We start from the raw sequence: 14660 nt of genomic DNA, 5'->3' as shown, positions 1-14660 counted from the left end.
CTGGGGCTAGGGCGTTAAAATAAAAAGTGTGGAGTGGGTGAGCTCAGTTGCATGGAAAATTGTGGAAAAAGTTAGAAGCTGGTAAGTGCTCAGCAAAGTTTCCAGAGCAAGTAATGGGACAAAAAGTTTGGAAATGGTCAGGAGTCTCACTTCAGCTGCAGCAGATAAGAAGGGTGGCTGTAAATGCCAGACTGAAGATCTTGTATTGAATTGCAGGGAGTGTATGAAACAAAGTGAATGAGTTTGTGGAGCCGATTGAAATTGACAGATACATCACTCTGGGTATCACAGAGAGGTGGTTGTTAGGGGATAAGTGTTGGGAACGAAATAGCCAATGATTCATGTCCGATAGAAAGAACAGGCAAATGAACAGAGATAACAAAGTGTGGAGCTGGATGAGCACAGCAGGCCAAGCAGCATCTCAGGAGCGTAAAAGCTGACGTTTTGTGCCGAGACCCTTCTACTTCTGTGTGTTCATCCTGCTGTGTTCATCCAGATCCACACTTTGTTATCTTGGATTCTGAAGCATCTGCAGTTCCCATTATCTCCGATACAAATGGACAGAGATGCCAGGGTTGGCCTGTCAGTAAGAAATGAAGGAACCAAATGAAGGAACGCGCTGAAGGAACCAAAGCTCTTGTGCTTGTTTATTAATGACTTGGAGGAAAGCGGTGCATGTGCTGTGGCTAAATTTGTAGATGACTGAAAAAATATTTAGAAAGACAAGGCATGGCCCAGAAACAGAGATTTACCAGGATGTTACTTGAATCGGAATGTATTAGCTATAAGGAGGGTTTGGTGGAAATGCTGTGTCATGATACATGTAATGAGATCAACCATGATCTCACCAAATGATGGAGGAATATTCAATGGGCCAAATGACTTTTTTTGTGAGTCTTCTTGTTTGACAATGCATTCATGAAGGTGTTTTTTTTTTCTCTCTTGGATAAGATGTGGAAATGAAATGTATACGAGATGATGGGAACTGCAGATGCTGGAGAATCCAAGACAACAAAATGTGAGGCTGGATGAACACAGCAGGCCAAGCAGCATCTCAGGAGCACAAAAGTGCTCCTGAGATGCTGCTTGGCCTGCTGTGTTCATCCAGCCTCACATTTTGTTGTCATGAAATGTATACACTTCCTTTTCATCTGGGAATAAATAATTGTTCTGAACGATTTCCATTGACTAATAGCAATCTGACAAGCTTCGCAATGTAAAGAGATTTTTAGCTTCTTTTTAATTGTAAAGGTATTCTTTGGAATTAATTTGGCATATATTATTTGCATCTCAGGAAGTATGTTCATCACTGCATCTCAAAAAGTGCTCTGTTGTATGACAGTAGCTTTTTAAAGATCACTTCAATGGTTGTGATTTTGAGTTGCCATAACACACATTAAATTACACTGTTGGCCAATCTGTCCATGATTATTTCATTATCTTATGCTTCAAACAGACAAGGAAATATTGGTGATGCAATGAAGTGTTTGACTCTCAAATATAATTGCTGTTATAGTTTCCACTTGGAAGAAAGATTCACATCAAATTGACTGGTCAAGGAAATGGGACACTGACTGTGAGTACTTTGAATGTTCGACTTATTCCTAAAATGAAAGTTATGACCTTGATGATTTCTCTTTCATGCAGATATGAAGAGACTCTTTTAAAATATCCTCTCGGTTAGTGGTTCAGGCATAAAAGTGCAATATGTATATTTATGTATATACATGTACATGCGTCATCTGAAAAGATAATGAGGAAAAATCACTTGTGACAAGGTGAGAATGAGTTATCCAGATAGTAAGAACTGCCAATGTTGGTGTCTGAGATAACACATTGTGGAGCTGGAGGAACACAGCAGGGCAGGCAGCATCAGAGGCTGAGGAAAGTTGAGGTTTTGGGTCAGGACCCTTCCTGAGAAATGGAGGGTGGAAGGGAGCTCAGAAACAAATAGTTTTGAGGGGGAGGAGGTGGTAGGGAAGGTAGGTGGGATGGTGATAAGTGAGTACTATCCAGATTGGAACAGATTTTCCCCAGGGGGTATTGAGTACGAATTCCAAATCACTCTCAAAATCTTAGTGACTGTTAACATTGATGTTTTTTGTCTGTGTGTTTCAGTAATTGCATGACAGTTGAATGGTTCGTTGAGAGTGAGGAACCTATGGACTCTCACACACCAAGATGGAATTTAGTTCGAAGAGTGACTTCAAAATAGTTGCTTGCTTTTAAAATCTTGACCGTTTTTGCTGTCCAGTTGAATGAATTTAGCTTCATACTGCTTCAATAGGAATTAGTGTTTAATAGGAACATATTTGTGAAACTTACAGTTCCGTAAGTTTTAGCATAAACTGGTCCAGCCTTTCGGTGCTTGCAAAAAGGCTCACCTCTCCATTAATACCGAAGGAAAATTGGAGTTTAAAAGTAAGTTCACCCGTTGTCAGGGAATGAAATGTTAATGTTGACTCGAAAATAATTTTTAAAAAAGTCATATATTTGTGTAACACTGAACTCAAATTAAAATTTGGATATGCTAGTTTTACAGATGGTTGGATATTGAATTCATTTTAAATGAGGGTGAAGATCACTTTAAATCCAGCATATTTGTGAAGAAAAGAAATAGCATATCAAATAAAATTAACTGCATGACTCTTCATAGCCCTATATGTAGAATTTCATTCTGAACTATGAGACAGTTGTGACCCCATACTACCTCAGTGCTCATGGCAAGAGTAAGACTCCTGTTTGACGTGCTGTGCACTGCATGGAATGGCGGCAACATCAGATTCATTGATGCTTGAGAATCAAAAGAATATGACAATAAGATTTAAAATCAAAATCTCATTGAACACTTCAAGGAATGTATTACAGGAAGAGGGGGAAAGCATGTATGACTAATAGAAGGTGGTGGCGCAGATCACATAGACCTGTGTGCTAAAACTTATGACAAATTTCACATTGAATGGAACAGTTTAAACAGGCTGGAGGAAGCAGACATGCCAGCCCAAACTTTTTGAATTTGAGCATTCTGTTCATAAACATCAGCAAAATTGTTGGAAACATGTTTATTCTTTCTCTTTTATTGCACAGAACCATACGATTAGACTGTTTTGATGAGAAATTTAAAGATTACGTGTCCCATCCGTTTGACTCACAGTTTGGTACCATAGGTTGGTACGATCTTCGTTGGAGAAGGAAAAGGGATGTTCCAGATACAGAAAACCGTCAAACCATTTACAACAAAGTCCATTTCTGGTTAGTATTAATTAATGCAGTTAACATTTTTAGCTCGACATGATTGCACAATGGAGTCAATAAGAAAATTCCATCTGATATTCCACATAAATTTTAAGTGGATATTAAAGCAGCTCATTTCTTTTTCACGCTGTATGCTGCTTTTAAGAATGCTTGTCTTATTGTCGAAATGTTTAGCTTTGACTCCATGGCTTCTTCCATTAGCTTACATTGAAACACATGTTTCTTCAGCCAAAAATGCACATTTACCCGGTGTAGCTTGACCAACCTTCCCCTGTGGTCGTTCCCCTGAAATCCCCTGCGGTAGCTCCCCTGAAAAACAACTATACCATTTTGGATACTGTTCCGGGGACGACTTCGCAGGGGTATGCAGTAGGGTGCAGGTCTCTGGCACAGAGTCTGTCCCTCTTGCACAGAAGGGGAGCAGGGATAGGAAGAGAGTGATAGTCATTGGGGACTCAATAGTTGGAGGGACTGATAGAAGATTTGCCGGGAACGAAAGAGACTCACGATTGGTGTGTTGCCGACCAGGTGCCAGGGTCTGTGATGTCTCGGATCGTGTGTTTAGGGTCCTGAGGGGAGAGGCTGACCAGCCCCAAGTCGTGATATACATAGGCACCAACGGCATAGGTAGAAAGAGGGATAGGGATGTCAGGCAGGATTTGAGGGAGCTAGGGTGGAAGCCGAGAGCTAGAACAAGCAGAGTGGTCATCTCTGGTTTGTCACCCGTACCACGTGATAGCGAGGCAAAGAACAGGGAGAGATTTCAGCTGAAGACGTGGCTGCAGGGATGGTGCAGGTGGGAGGGCTTCAGGTACATGGACAATTGGGGCTCGTTCTGGGGAAGGTGGGACCTGTACAAACAGGACGGTCTCCACTTGAATGAGAGGGGCACGAATATCCTGGGTGGGAAATTGGCTAGTGCCATTCAGTTGGATTTAAACTAGCTCAGAAGGGGGATGGGAAACTGAGGTGTAGTCCCAGTACACAGGAGGATGAGCGTAGGGAGGACATGGTCAGGACCTCACTGTCACAGGAGTGTGCTGGCAGACAGCAAGCTGGATTGAAGTGTGACGACTTTAATGCCGGGAGTATCCGGAATAATGTAGGTGAGCTTGCAGCTTGGATAGGTACCTGGGACTTCGATGTTGTGGCCATTTCGGAGGCATGGATAGAGGAGGGTCAGGAATGGATGTTGCAGGTTCTCGTGTTTAGATCTTTCATTAAGGTCTGGGAAGGTGGTAAAAGAGGGGGAGGTGTGGCTTTGTTGGTCAAGGACAGTATAACGGCGGCTGAAAGAACCTTTGAGGACTTGTCTACTGTGGTGGTATGGGCTGAGGTTGCCAAGGAAGGTTTGTCGACTGAGCCAGTGTGGGTGGACGTTCGGAACAGCAAGGCAGCAGTCACTTCACTGGGGGTTTTCTACGGACCCCAAATAGCGGTTGGGAGATCGAAGAACTCATTGGCCGGCAGATTGTTGAAAAGTGCAAACGTATCAGGGTTGTTGTTATGGGTGACTTCAACTTTCCCAATATAGATTGAAACCTCCTTAGTGCAGATGGTTTGGATGGAGCCGTTTTTGTCAGGTGTGTTCAGGAGGGTTTCCTGACTCAGTATGTGGACAGGCCGAGGGGGGAGGCCATTTTGGATTTGGTGCTCGGCGATGAGCCAGGACAGGTGTCAGATCTCGTGGTGGGAGCACACTTCGGCGACAGTGACCGCAAGAGCCTCACATTTACCATAGCCATGGAAAGTGAAAGGAGCAGTTACCAGGGGAAGATATTTCACTGGGGTCAAGGAAACTATGATGCTATCAGACAGGAGTTGGGAAGTAGAGATTGGGAGCAATTGTTCCACAGAAAGGGCGCAGCAGACATGTGGAGGCTGTTCAAGGAGCAGTTGTTGCGAGTGATGTATAAATTTGTTCCTCTGAGACAGATAAGAAGGGGTAAGATTCCCCTTGGATGACGGGTACAGAGGTGCTTCTTGTCAAAAAGAAAAGGCAGCGTACGTAAGGTGGAGGAAGTGAGGGTCTGGCACAGCTTTAGAGTATTACAGGCCTGCTCGGAAGGAGCTCAAAAGATATTGCCTGTACAATTGTTACCTGTTACAACCTTTGCGTCCACGCTTGCTCATTCAATGGTGTCAAGATGCCAGCAGTGCATGTACCTTCTCCATCCCCTAATGCCGTCAGCTCACACAAGACATAGTCCTTACTTAAAATCTTCTGATCAACCAACGTTCATTGTAATGGACATTTTAGTTGTCTGTCATGAAACGAAAACTGATTCTGACTGGCATGACCTGCACTGCAAATGAATATAATCTGCGAAACGAGATTCCTTATGGGCTTGCAGCCGCTACAAATAATTGCTTTTCAAAGACGTTGCATACATACATTTTTTTCTCCTGTCACCTTAGATTATTTTTTTGTTTATGCATGTTGTGTGGGTTTCCAGTCAGGCCCATAAACTCAGGTTGATGCAGTCACTGTTACAACACGGTATTGAAGGAGAATTTGTGATCTTTGGAGTTTCATTCCAGTGTCTGAAGGAGTGCACCATCAAGCCACTTCAGAGCACTACTGGCGACGAATTGTTGCAAGTTTTCAAGTGTTACCGATGGTCACATAAAATATGGCCTTTTTGTTGTTGCGCTATTCATCTTAACTGCACCATATCTAGTATTTCGGCTTGGAAACTATTTCAATTTTTTTGATTTACTTATTCAAAATCATTTATGATTGTTGTCATGATATCTACAATATGTTATTTTGATTGGACATAGAGGATTGGATCTGTCTTAATGGAAATAATGTATGCGCTTATAAAACCCCTTCTGGGCAAGGTAGTTGCTCAGTGGTTAGAGCTGCGCATGCACTGGGGAGCCAATTGAGATTCCAGTCTTGGGTAACTATCTGTGTGGAATTGACACGTCCTCCCCGCGTCTGCGAGGGGCTTCTGCCAGGTGCTGCAGTTTCCTCCCATTGTTCAAAGATGTGCAGGTCCTTATATGTGATTTGTGAAGCATTTCTTAAATGTTTCAATCCTGCCAGCATCCAGTGCCTTGGACAAAATAACTGGAGATGAATAAAAGATACTGTGCCTTTTGACACCATTTCCTGCTGGATTTTCATCAATCCTGCTTTATATCGGTGACAACTTCCATGACCTTTTTTGATGCTATGTCTGAATTGACAGTCTAGTTCCAAATATTTGTTGTGCAGTATTTCAAGGTCTCTGTTATAGCATACCCATGAATGTCCACTTCAAAAGATACTTCCATATCATAGAATCCCTACGGTGTGGAAACAAGCCCCTTTTGACCCAAGAAGTCCACGGCCACGCTCCAAAGAGCATCTCACCCTGACTCATCCCCCGACCCTTTCCTCAGTGACCGTACGTTTCCCATGACTAACACACCTAATCTACACATCCCTAAACACAATGGGCAAGTTTGGCATGGCCCATACACCGAGCCTGCACATCTTTGGACTGTGGGAGGAAACCAGAGCACCCAGCAGGAACCCATGCAGGCATGGGCAGAATGTACAAACTCCGCACAGAAAATCGTCCAACGGTGGGATCGAACCTGGGTCCCTGGCGCTGTGAGTCAGCAGTGCTAACCACTGAGCCACCGTGCTGCCCTTGGAGTTAGACAGAGCTTGCTTGTTCCTGGGTGGCCTCAAACTGCCAACCTCCACTTAGTGGCAAAAGTGCTGACCAACTGCACTCATCTTCACTGGTTTTTGCTTTGTATCATTGAATTCAATTCTTCAAACTCTATGATAAATATTTAAATTTCCATTGATATGTGAGCGTTGTTTTTAGTACGTAGTACTGGTTTATTATGTTTCATTGGTACATAATGAATATTGTATGTATATGCAAATGGGCAAGTTGGTAACGATGCAGTCCGCAGACCTGGAGGATAATAACACTGTCCTTCAATCGCCCACGATGCCCTCTGCAAATTGGTAGAAAACAAAAATTTCTAAAAAATTCATCTCTCCTCCCGTCAGTCGATCAAAATTAATTCAGGATTTTGTACAGGCCAATAAGCGTAAGATTACACGAGCCTAAACAAAACTACTGGCTCATATTAGTTCAGGAAAGTGAAAGGGCAACAATAGAGGTCGTAGGAACTGCAGATGCTGGAGAATCTGAGATAAGAAGGTGTAAAGCTGGATGAACACAGCAGGCCAAGCAGTATCATCCGGCTGTACACCTTGTTGTCTCAGATTCTCCAGCGCCAATTTTCTGAAGTAGGGTCTCGTTCCGAAACATCAGCTTTCTTGCTTCTCTGATGCTCCTTGACCTGCTGTGTTCATCCAGCTCTCCACCTTGGGCAACAATAGAGTATGTTTTAAGTCACTAGATATGTTACGTGGGTTTGTCTTCCTTAGGGTGGACAATGGGATGCAGTGACTGAGGACAATGGGATGCAGTGACTGAGGGCAATGGGATGCAGTGACTGAGGGCAATGGGATGCAGTGACTGAGGACAATGGGATGCAGTGACTGAGGACAATGGGATGCAGCGACTGAGGACAATGGGATGCAGCGACTGAGGGCAATGGGATGCACTGACTGAGGGCAATGGGATGCAGTGATTGAGGACAATGGGATGCAGTGACTGAGGGGAATGTGATGCAGTGACTGAGTGAAATGGGATGCAGTGACTGGGAATTGGGACGCTGTGGCTGAGTGAAATGGGACGCAGTGACTGATGGAAAGGAGATGCAGTGACTGATTGAAATGGGATTGCCGTGACTGTGGAAAGGAGAAGCAGTGACTGAGGAAATGGGACGCGGTGACGGATGGAAATGGGATGCTCTGACTGAGTGTAAAGTGAAGCTTTGAGTGAAATGGGATGCAGTGGCTGTGTGAAATGGGATGCAGTGGCTGTGTGAAATGGGATGCAGTGACTGGTGGTAATGAGATGCTCTGACTTAGGGAAAGGAAATGCAGTGTCTGTGGGAAATGGGATGCTGCGACTGAGGGTGATGGGATGCAGTGACTGATGGAAATGGATGCAGTGACTGAGTGAAATGGGAGGCGGTGACTGAGTGAAATGCGATGCAGTGACTGAGGTACTGGGAAGGAGTGACTGAGTTAATAGGGATGCAGTGCCCGTGCGGGCTTGGGGTGCAGTGACTTAGGGAAATGGGATACAGTGCCTGAGTGAAATGTGACGCACGGACTGAGTGAAATCGGATGCAGTGACAGAGTGGAATGGGATGCAGTAACTGCGTGAAATGGGATGCAGTGAATGAGTGAAATGAGATGCAGTGTCTGATGGAAATGTGATGCAGTGACAGAGTGACATGAGCTGCAGTGACTGATGGAAATGGGATGCAGTGACTGAGCGACATGAGCTGCAGTGTCTGATGGAAATGTGACGCAGTAACTGAGGGAAATGGGATGCAGTGACTGAGGGACATGGGATGCAGTGACTGAGGGACATGGGATGCAGTGACTGAGGGAAAGGAGATGCAGTGACTGTGGGAAATGGCATACTGTGACTCAGGGTAATGGGATGCAGTGACTGAGGGGAATGGGATGCAGTGAGTGTGGGAAACTGAATACAGCGTCTGAGAGATACGGGAAACAGTGACTGAGGGAAATGTGATGCAGTGACTGAGGGAAATGTGATGCAGTGACTGAGGAAAATGTGATGCAGTGACTGAGGGAAATGGGATGCAGTGACTGAGGGGAATGGGATGCAGTGAGTCTGGGAAATTGAATGCAGCGTCTGAGAGATACGGGAAACAGTGACTGATGAAAATGTGATGCAGTGATTGAGTGAAATGTGATGCAGTGATTGAGTGAAATGTGATGCAGTGACTGAGTGAAATGTGATGCAGTGACTGAGTGAAATGGGCTGCAGTGACTGTTGGAAATGGGATGCAGTGATTGAGTGAAGTGGGATGCAGTGACTGAGTGAAATGAGATGCAGTGACTGAGGAAAATGGGATGCAGTCTGTGAGTGAAATGTGTTGCAGTCACTGAGTGAAAGGGGATGCAGTGACTGAGTGAAATGCGATGCAGTGACTGAGTGAAATGCGATGCAGTGACTGTTGGAAATGGGATGCACTGTCTGAGGGAAATGGGATGCAGTGACTGACGGAAATGGGATGCAGTCAGTGAGTGAAATGAGATGCAGTGACTGAATGAAGTGGGATGCAGTGACTGAGGACAATGGGATGCAGTGACTGAGTGACATGGGATGCAGTGACTGAGGGACATGGGATGCAGTGACTGAGGGACATGGGATGCAGTGACTGTGGGAAATGGCAAACTGTGACTCAGGGTAATGGGATGCAGTGACTGAGGGGAATGGGATGCAGTGAGTGTGGGAAATTGAATACAGCGTCTGAGAGATACGGGAAACAGTGACTGATGGAAATGGGATGCAGTGAATGTGGGACATGGGATGCAGTGATTGAGTGAAATGTGATGCAGTGACTGAGTGAAATGCGATGCAGTGACTGAGGGAAATGGGATGCAGTGACTGAGGGAAATGGGATGCAGTGACTGAGGGAAATGGGATGCAGTGACTGAGGGAAATGAGATGCCAAGACTGAGTGAACTGGGATGCAGTGACTGATGGAAATGGTATGCAGTGACTGAGGGAAATGGGATGCGGTGACTGACGGAAATGGGATGCAGTGACTGAGGGACATGGGATGCACTGACTGAGGGACATGGGATGCACTGACTGAGGGACATGGGATGCACTGACTGAGGCACATGGGATGCAGTGACAGAGGTACTGGGAAGGAGTGACTGAGTTAATAGGGAATCAGTGCCCGAGCGGGCTTGGGGTGCAGTGACTGAGGGAAATGGGAGACAGTGCCTGACCGAAAAGGGACGCACTGACTGAGTGAAATGACATGCAGTGACTGTGGGACATGGGATGCAGTGACTGAGGGACATGGGATGCACTGACTGAGGGAAATGGGATGCAGTGACTGAGTGAAATGGGATGCAGTGACTGAGTGAAATGGGATGCAGTGAATGAGGGACGTGGGATGCAGTGAATGAGGGACATGGGATGCAGTGACTGAGGGAAATGGGATGCAGTGACTGAGGGAAATGAGATGCCGAGACTGAGTGAACTGGGATGCAGTGACTGAAGGAAATGCGATGCAGTGACTGAGGGAAATGGGATGCAGTGACTGACGGAAATGGGATGCAGTGTCTGTTGGAATTGGGATCCTGCGACTGAAGGTAATGGGATGCAGTGACTGAGGGTAATGGGATGCAGTGACTGAGGGTAATGGGATGCAGTGACTGAGTGAAATGGGATGCAGTGACTGAGTGAAATGGGATGCAGTAACTGAGGGTAATGGGATGCAGTGACTGAGTGAAATGGGATGCAGTGAATGAGGACAATGGGATGCAGTGACTGAGGGCAATGGGATGCAGTGACTGAGGACAATGGGATGCAGTGACGGAGGACAATGGGATGCAGTGACTGAGGGGAATGGGATGCAGTGACTGAGGGGAATGGGATGCAGTGACTGAGGGAAATGTGATGCACTGACTGAGGGAAATGGGACGCAGTGACTGGGAATTGGGACGCAGTGACTGATGGAAAGGAGATGCAGTGACTGATTGAAATGGGATGCAGTGACTGAGTGAAATGGGATTGCCGTGACTGTGGAAAGGAGATGCAGTGACTGAGGAAATGGGACGCGGTGACGGATGGAAATGGGATGCTCTGACTGAGTGTAAAGTGAAGCATTGAGTGAAATGGGATGCAGTGGCTGTGTGAAATGGGATGCAGTGGCTGTGTGAAATGGGATGCAGTGGCTGTGTGAAATGGGATGCAGTGACTGGTGGAAATGAGATGCACTGACTTAGGGAAAGGAAATGCAGTGTCTGTGGGAAATGGGATGCTGCGACTGAGGGTGATGGGATGCAGTGACTGACGGAAATGGATGCAGTGACTGAGTGAAATGGGATGCAGTGACTGAGTGAAATGCGATGCAGTGACTGAGGTACTGGGAAGGAGTGACTGAGTTAATAGTGAGGCAGTGCCCGTGCGGGCTTGGGGTGCAGTGACTTAGGGAAATGGGATACAGTGCCTGAGTGAAATGTGACGCACTGACTGAGTGAAATCGGATGCAGTGACTGAGTGGAATGGGATGCAGTGACTGCGTGAAATGGGATGCAGTGAATGAGTGAAATGAGATGCAGTGTCTGAGGGACATGGGATGCAGTGACTGAGGGACATGGGATGCAGTGACTGAGGGACATGGGATGCAGTGACTGAGGGACATGGGATGCAGTGACTGAGGGAAATGGGATGCAGTGACTGAGGGACATGGGATGCAGTGACAGAGTGACATGAGCTGCAGTGTCTGATGGAAATGTGACGCAGTAACTGAGGGAAATGCGATGCAGTGACTGAGGTACTGGGTAGGAGTGACTGAGGGACATGGGATGCAGTGACTGAGGGACATGGGATGCAGTGACTGAGGGACGTGGGGTGCAGTGACAGAGGGAAAGGAGATGCAGTGACTGTGGGAAATGGCATACTGTGACTCAGGGTAATGGGATGCAGTGACTGAGGGGAATGGGACGCAGTGAGTGTGGGCCATGGGATGCAGTGATTGAGTGAAATGTGATGCAGTGACTGAGTGAAATGTGATGCAGTGACTGAGTGAAATGAGATGCAGTGACTGAGGGAAATGGGATGCAGTCAGTGAGTGAAATGTGTTGCAGTCACTGAGTGAAATGTGTTGCAGTCACTGAGTGAAAGGGGATGCAGTGACTGAGTGAAATGCGATGCAGTGACTGAGTGAAATGCGAGGCAGTGACTGTTGGAAATGGGATGCAGTGACTGAGGGAAATGGGATGCAGTGACTGACGGAAATGGGATGCAGTCAGTGAGTGAAATGTGTTGCAGTGACTGAGTGAAATGGGATGCAGTGACTGAGTGAAATGGGATGCAGTGACTGAGGACAATGGGATGCAGTGACTGAGGGACATGGGATGCAGTGACTGAGGGTAATGGGATGCAGTGACTGAGGGACATGGGATGCAGTGACTGAGGGGAATGCATGCAGTGAGTGTGGGAAATTGAATACAGCGTCTGAGAGATAGGGGAAACAGTGGCTGATGGAAATGGGATGCAGTGAATGTGGGACATGGGATGCAGTGATTGAGTGAAATGTGATGCAGTGACTGAGTGAAATGCGATGCAGTGACTGAGTGAAATGCGATGCAGTGACTGAGGGAAATGGGCTGCAGTGACTGAGGGAAATGGGCTGCAGTGACTGAGGGAAATGGGCTGCAGTGACTGAGGGAAATGGGATGCAGTGACTGAGGGAAATGAGATGCCAAGACTGATGGAAATGGGATGCAGTGACTGATGGAAATGGGATGCAGTGACTGAGGGAAATGGGATGCAGTGACTGAGGGAAATGGGATGCAGTGTCTGTTTGAAATGGGATCCTGCGACTGAAGTTAATGGGATGCAGTGACTGAGTGAAATGGGATGCAGTGACTGAGGGTAATGGGTTGCAGTCACTGAGTGAAATGGGATGCTGTGACACTGTGGAATGGGATGCAGTGACTCAGTGGAATGTGAAGCATTGACTGAGGGAAAGGAGATGCAGTGAATGTGGGAAATGGGATGCTCTGGCTGAGGGTAATGTGATGCAGTGACTGAGGGTAACGCGATGCAGTGACTGTGGTTAATGGAATGCAGTGAATGAGGGATAGGAGATGCAATGACTGTGGGAAATGGGATGCAATGACTGAGGGAAATGGGATGCAGTGACTGATGGAAATCAGATGCAGTGTCTGAGCGTACTGGGATGCAGTGTCTGAGCGTACTGGGATGCAGTGTCTGAGCGTACTGGGATGCAGTGACTGAGCGTACTGGGATGCAGTGACTGAGCGTACTGGGATGCAGTGACTGAGCGTACTGGGATGCAGTGACTGAGGGTAATGGGATGTAGTGACTGATGGTAATGGGATGCAGTGACTGAGGTGAAATGGGCTGCAGAGACTGAGTGAAATGACATGCAGTGATTGAGGAACGGAGATTCAGTGACTGTGGGAAATGGGATGCACTGACTGATGGAAATGGGATGCAGTGACTGAGGACAATGGGATGCAGTGACTGAGTGAACTGTGATTCAGTCACTGAGTGAACTGTGATGCAGTGGCTGAGTGAAATGAGACGCAGTGACTGAGTGAAATGAGACGCAGTGACTGAGTGAAATGAGACGCAGTGACTGAGTGAAATGAGATGCAGTGACTGAGGGAAATGGGATGCAGTGACTGAGGGACATGGGATGCAGTGACTGAGGGGAATGCATGCAGTGAGTGTGGGAAATTGAATACAGCGTCTGAGAGATAGGGGAAACAGTGGCTGATGGAAATGGGATGCAGTGAATGTGGGACATGGGATGCAGTGATTGAGTGAAATGTGATGCAGTGACTGAGTGAAATGTGATGCAGTGACTGAGGGAAATGGGATGCAGTGACTGAGGGAAATGAGATGCCAAGACTGATGGAAATGGGATGCAGTGACTGAGGGAAATGGGATGCAGTGACTGAGGGAAATGAGATGCCAAGACTGATGGAAATGGGATGCAGTGACTGAGGGAAATGGGATGCAGTGTCTGTTTGAAATGGGATCCTGCGACTGAAGTTAATGGGATGCAGTGACTGAGTGAAATGGGCTGCAGTGACTGAGGGTAATGGGTTGCAGTCACTGAGTGAAATGGGATGCTGTGACACTGTGGAATGGGATGCAGTGACTCAGTGGAATGTGAAGCATTGACTGAGGGAAAGGAGATGCAGTGAATGTGGGAAATTGGATGCTCTGGCTGAGGGTAATGTGATGCAGTGACTGAGGGTAACGCGATGCAGTGACTGTGGTTAATGGAATGCAGTGAATGAGGGATAGGAGATGCAATGACTGTGGGAAATGGGATGCAATGACTGAGGGAAATGGGATTCAGTGACTGATGGAAATCAGATGCAGTGTCTGAGGGAAATGGGATGCTGTGACTGAGCGTACTGGGATGCAGTGACTGATGGTAATGGGATGCAGTGACTGAGGTGAAATGGGCTGCAGAGACTGAGTGAAATGACATGCAGCGATTGAGGAACGGAGATGCAGTGACTGTGGGAAATGGATGCACTGACTGATGGAAATGGGATGCAGTGACTGAGGACAATGGGATGCAGTGACTGAGTGAACTGTGATTCAGTCACTGAGTGAACTATGATTCAGTCACTGAGTGAACTGTGATGCAGTGGCTGAGTGGAATGGGATGCAGTGACTGAGTGAAATGAGATGCAGTGACTGAGTGAAATGAGATGCAGTGACTGAGGGACATGGGATGCAGTGACTGAGGGACATGGGATGCAGTGACTGAGGGAC

The 14660-nt window shown here is 46.7% G+C and overlaps 1 protein-coding gene across 5 annotated transcripts in view; it reads left to right on the top strand.

The window, feature by feature from the left end:
- Window positions 1-14660, top strand: part of LOC132207818 (complement C4-like) — a 343465-nt gene that overhangs the window by 32299 nt on the left and 296506 nt on the right. For all 5 annotated transcript variants that reach the window (XR_009443868.1, XR_009443867.1, XR_009443870.1 and 2 more), the window contains exons 3-4: window positions 1517-1576; window positions 3088-3252. The gene's annotated coding sequence lies outside the window, so the exon portion shown is untranslated. The remainder of the gene's footprint in view (window positions 1-1516; window positions 1577-3087; window positions 3253-14660) is intronic.

This window comes from Stegostoma tigrinum, unplaced genomic scaffold (assembly GCF_030684315.1).
Source record: "Stegostoma tigrinum isolate sSteTig4 unplaced genomic scaffold, sSteTig4.hap1 scaffold_167, whole genome shotgun sequence".
Taxonomy (NCBI): Eukaryota; Metazoa; Chordata; class Chondrichthyes; order Orectolobiformes; family Stegostomatidae; genus Stegostoma; species Stegostoma tigrinum.
The sequence above is the reverse complement of the archived record's forward strand: the minus strand, read 5'-3'. Positions and strand labels throughout refer to the sequence as shown.